The sequence below is a fragment of the Rattus rattus genome, chromosome 2 (genome assembly GCF_011064425.1).
Source record: "Rattus rattus isolate New Zealand chromosome 2, Rrattus_CSIRO_v1, whole genome shotgun sequence".
NCBI lineage: Eukaryota > Metazoa > Chordata > Mammalia > Rodentia > Muridae > Rattus > Rattus rattus.
Window position 1 is genome coordinate 111,646,989 of NC_046155.1, and position 6,000 is coordinate 111,652,988.

Consider the following 6,000-nt stretch of genomic DNA (forward strand, 5'->3'; position numbering starts at 1 on the left):
GAGGACATGAGTTGAAATACCTAACAAAACAGAGGGAAAATCTGCAGAGACCATATACAGAGGTAGGCAGCGCCCCCCATCCCCGAATGGGGGATGGGGTCACCCACTTATCTCTAAATTTTTAACCCAGAATTGCTACTTTCTAAAGGAAATACAGGGACAAAGTGTGGAGCAGAGACTGAAGAAAAGGCCATCACCTGTCTCACCTAGGGATCCATCCCATATACAGAAAACAAACCTAGACACTATTGCAGATGCCAAGAAGTCCTTGCTGACAGGAGCCTGGAGGCTCTGCCAAAGCCTGACAAATACAGATGTCAATGCTCACATCCAATGATTGCACTGAGGACAGGGACCCCAATGGAGAAGTTAGGGAACGGACTGAAGGAGCTGAAGAAGTTTGTAACTCCATAGGAAGAACGACAATATCAACCAACCAGACTCCCCCACCCCGACCCCAGAACTCTCAGGGACTAAACCACCAACCAAAGAGTGGAACCCATGGCTCCAACTGCATATGTAGCAGAGGATGTCCTTATCTGACATCAATGGAAGGCGAGGCCTTTGGTCCTGTGAAAGCTTAATGCCCCAGTATAGTGGAATGCCAAGGTGGTGAGGTGGGAGTGGATGGTGGAGGATCCTTATAGAAATAGGGAGAGGGAATATGGAATAGGGAGTTCATGGAGGGAAAGGGGAAACTATATAATATTTGAAATGTAAATAAAATATACAGTAAAAAATAAAAAAGAGAAAGTAACAAAAAGAGAAAAAATATCACTTTTAAAAAGTGCATAGTAGGAGGATATTTATTTGTATTTATAGTTATTGAAAACCTACTATGTTCAAGGCACTCATTTAAGTAAAACTGAAATAGCATATGCCCGTGTAAGCTTTACATAGTCACTTCCAAAAAAATAACATGTGAAAAATGACCTCATCTTTTAGAATGTGTAGGGTCCTGTAAGATAAGGGACCTTGTGTTCTACATGACTATGGAAAGGAGAGCCAGGATCAATACATGGACCCTCAGGGACATTTGTCTACCTCCAATGAAAGAAAGACCCAGTTACAATCAGCACTGGCCACAAACTGAATGACCAGCTACTATAGGGAACAAAGGAGCACGGCCTGTATTTTTCCTCTCACTGGAAATATTTTGTAAGGTATTTGGGACTTAGTATGGAGAATTTCTGCAATATTATCGGGGGGGGATAGAATCCATGGTTCCTTCTGCTGCTTAATTTCCAAACGCTGGGAATGTGATGGAAGTCGGGTCACCACAATGGCTGGGTGTCTTGTTAACAAGGGGGAGAGGGAGCATGACCGTAGGAACTGTTCTGGCTAACAACAACCAAGGACCACAGATTCCTGACATCTTTTGCGTCTAGCAATTCACTTCCGGAGTCTGGATCTGTCCGGGCTCAGGTAGGGGCCAGGGTAGGGGACATTCTGTCAGACGCTCTCTTCTAAAAAAACCAGGAGCCTGCATTGAGCAACCATGACAAACATGAGATGGTGGGGGTGATAATATAAGTATGAACACTTAGCTCTTATTTTTTTTTTTTTTTGGTTCTTTTTTTCGGAGCGGGGGACCGAACCCGGGGCCTTGCGCTTCCTAGGTAAGCGCTCTCCACTGAGCTAAATCCCCAGCCCCAGCTCTTATTTTTCTAATAATATTTGATATTTCCAATCAGAGAAAAAGCGGAAAAAATAAACATACTTAATTCCATCTTATAGAGGAGTACACTGAGGAGCTGAGAAATTAACCTAATGCTGCACAGTTAATTTAATATTAAAGATGGGTCTTAAACGTGCAGCCTGCATGCTTCCATTACTCCAGGCATCTCTGACCCACACACAGTGAGAAAAGTGGAAACTGGACTGAGACAGGTGAGCTATGTGTACCTCTCTTGGCCAGGACCTGTGTCCTAATCTGTGGAAGGTAAAGAGGTGTGAACATAGCAATTTCTATCCCTTTTCAAAGTCTCCAGTCCCAGAGACTCTGTATTCCAACAGCTAGTTAGAAACAGAATGCTAGGATAAATGAGGCCATTGTTGGTCCTGGCAGAGTTCATGGAAGTGGAAAAGACGTGTGTTCATAAACAAGCTGCAAAGCAAAATCCTAGTGCTACTAACAGCTACCTCATGCTTCCCAACCCCCATTCCTTTCAAAGGAGCCAAGCAAATCCTCATTACTTCCATCAAGTACTAAGAACAGAAGGCTTGGATAAGAGAGGTTAAAGGTTCCAAAGGAACGCCAGCACACCCAGGAGAAGATGGGATTGAAGAGAATGTGCTGTGTGGCCTAAGGATCTGAAATCATGGTGAAATCCACTTGTCCTTTGGAATTCTTAGATGCACAAGACCTGGCGAATAGTAGAAAGGGCACCTGCTAGTTCTCTGAGCTCCTTTTAGGACTAGCTAGAATATCATATCTATTTCTATGTCTCTTTAAAACAAAACTTTACTAAATCCTGGCCCAGAATCTGTGTTATGTTTGAGCAATGGACTGAGATAGAAACTTGGGTACCAGTCCTGAAAGGGTAAGGATTTGATTGAGTATGGCTCCTTGACTATGTCTGCAATACAAAAGATTATTGCTAAGCCAATGGACCCGATATTCTGTGCCTTTGAAGAGTAGGATGATGGGAAACTGTCACTTCTCCTGTTGGCCCCAGTAGATGCAGCTGAGGTTAATATTAGATGTCTATCCCAACAGAACAACTAAGAAGACGGGTTGTTATACCTGATGACTTTCTAAAACAGGTGCAAGAGCAAGCCTACCTTTCAGCTGTGTGGACTGTGACCCAGAGTCTTCCATGGTTTTGTAGCTTGGTGTTAGTTTCATAAGATTGTAGGAATGATGTTCTGATTGACCAATTACTGGCATTTATTGAGAGAAAGGAGGTTTTGTGCCTCTTTGTTCTTTAAAATATTTCATTCATGTGAGTTAGTGTCACCATTAAGATGAACGGTATGGGAATTCTGAAGAAAGCTAAAAATAGATTTATTTGGGCAACGGGAGAGGGCTTGGTTGGTAAAAGATTTTCTGTGAAAGCATGGGGACCCAGGCTTGATCCCAGAATCCACATAGATAAGCTAGGCATGGTAGTGGATACTTGCAACCCCTGTGTTGCAGAGATGTGGATAGGCAGAGCCCTGAAATTCACTGGCCTGACAGCCAAGCCTAACCTGTGATTTCAAGGCCAATGAGAGACCTTGCTTCAAACAAATACACGCAAGATGGGCAGCTCCTGGAGAGCACCTAAGGTTGACTTCTAGCCTTCATGTGTATGTATGTAAGTACACACATGAAAAAAAATCCATGAATGTGCATAGATATTTCAATATCTATGTAAGTATAAGCAGAAAGAGAGAGAGAGAGAGAGAGAGAGAGAGAGAGAGAGAGAGCTGTATTTTTAGTCTAGGCCTAATTGGAAAGTGTTGAAACCTTTAGGAGGTAAGGTTTAGAGGAAAGAGGTTGAAGGAGCTTGCCCTTCAATGGAATATTGGGACTATCTAAGCTTCTTCCTGTGTCTTGATATTTCTTGACTATGAAGTCAGCAGTGTCAGACCAAGAGGCACAGCCTACATTGATGTTCTGCCTCACCATAGATCAGTGCTGTAGATGAGTGTAGAATGGAGCTACTAAAACTGTAAGCCACAGAAAACACCCCTCATAAATGTTTATTTCATATTTTTCACACAGTGGTAACAAGCTACTAAGTGAATATATACCCAAAGGAATTGAATACCAATGAGACCCTTTAGCATATATGTTTATTGTAGCTTTTTCACAATAGCTAAGATAGGGAACGAGCATAGCTTGCCACCCATGAATGAATGGATAAAGCAAACATTCTCTTATAGGTGATATGTGATAGGTAGGTAGGTAAATGGATGGATGGATGGATGGATGGATGGATGGATGGACAGACGGATGGATGGACAGACAGACAGACAGATAATAGAATGGTATTTAGTCTTGAAGAATCTGCAGTCCTGTCATTGGCAGCAAAATAGTTAGAACTGGAAGACATGTGTCAAGTGAAATAAACAACACAGAAGGGCACAACATCCTCCATGTTCTCTCTCATATGCAAGAGGTAAGAAATAGACCTGGCTATAGAATCACCAGTGAAGGGTGGAAAGGAGAAAGGAGAACAAAGAAAGGCTGGATTTAATCAATGTCTGTATGGAAATATTACATAGAATCACACTGATTCATATGATTAATAAATGTTTATGAAAGGTTTTCTTTTGATTGTATCTGGGGTTGACAAGATGGCTCAGTAAAAACTCTTACTCTCCAAGCCTAATGACCTCAGTTTGATCCTCTGAATCCATAAAAAGGTAGAAGGAGAAAACTAACCCCATAAGGCTGCCTCTGACCCCCGTTTGTATGCCATGACATATGCATGCCCAGACCCTGCACCATGTGCATACAATGATAATAAATAATATCTAAAAATAGTTGTTAAAGAATTGTATTGTTACTGATCCATAAACAAAACATGTTACTTCCATTGTTCACTTTCCTGGTGTTCTTTTTATAGTTATTTTTTTTAACATTATAACTGAATTTCATGGAACATTTTACAATTAAACATCTCTTCTGCTCTCTTTCCTTAATGATCTTTTTTTTTTAAAAAATCACATTTTTCAATATTATGTGCTGCTCTTCACAGTTCATAAAACACAAATTCATGATCTCATGAATCTGGTTGAAGCCCATGAGGCCACAAAGCAATCATTATACACATTTCAAAGGTGAGAGAGCTGCAGGGTAAAGAATTAAGTCATTTTCTCCAGACTGCTCAGCTCTGTAGATGAGCTTAGACTTGCACTCAACCTGAGCCATGGTGGACACTGGGCCTGAGCTATTGTCCCATGTCAGCAAGGTTGCATATCTGAGATGTGACGGACCTGGTTTAGGACATGGGATCTCCTTTCATGTGATTTTGTGAGGTCAAAGGCTGAAGAACCTGATTTCCTAAAGCATGATCAAATCAGTGATAAAATATAGAAAGCCAAATCTGTGAATCAAAAGAGAGGTAATGTTTGGATGCTAAGTAAGCTTATTATGTTACAAAATGACCCCCTCTCTAACACCTCTAAGACTGTCATCGCTAGACAACAGTCAGTCTGCACAGAGAACACACACGTATATATTGTGGGGTAAATAATTGGGTAAGTGAATGATGGTGGTATTCTGGGCCCTTGAGATACAACAGTGAACGGATTCTAGTCTAGAGGCCAAGGTGTACCTCTGTGAGGAAATATTGTTTACTTTGAGACTAAAGGCTGAGAAGAATTTGTCCAGTGGAAGGAATGGTGAGGCAGATGGAGAATGTTTAAACGTAGAGAATACCATAAGCAAAAAGCATGAAACTTAGGAATGTAAAGAATTTCAATATATAAGCACAGGGCAGCAGGGATGCCAGATGGACCCAGGAGGCAGACAGAGCCTAACAGATAAAGGTCTGGCCCCATATGCCAAAGAGTCTAAGACAGAGAACTGTTTGTGCTTTGAAATAAACATCATAGAACATCCACATAGACATGGAAGGCTGGGAAGCTACAAGAACCAGTTATATCTACCTTATATGAAAGCAGGAGCTTTGTAAAATGGAAACATGGAATATGGTTTCTGAGGAAGGGTTCCCAGGGCTGAAAAAGCCACATGAACGAAGGCTTAGGGGTCTTCCGGAAACAGGCAGCAGTTTCTATCTCTCAGAAGAAAGGGACTGGTGTTGGGGAGATGGCTCAATAGTTAAGAACACATACTAGATGTGCAAGCTTGAGGACCTGGGTTCAAATCTTCAGCATCCATTTAAAAGCTGCACATAGCCATCCATTACTGTAACTCCAGACCTATGGAAGGGGTGGAGACAGGCAGTTTCCAGGAGCCCAGTGGCTATCTAGTATCCTATTCAATAAGCTTGTGGTTCAATGCCTTAAAAGAATAAGGTGAACAGAGGAAGATATTCAATGCTGTCC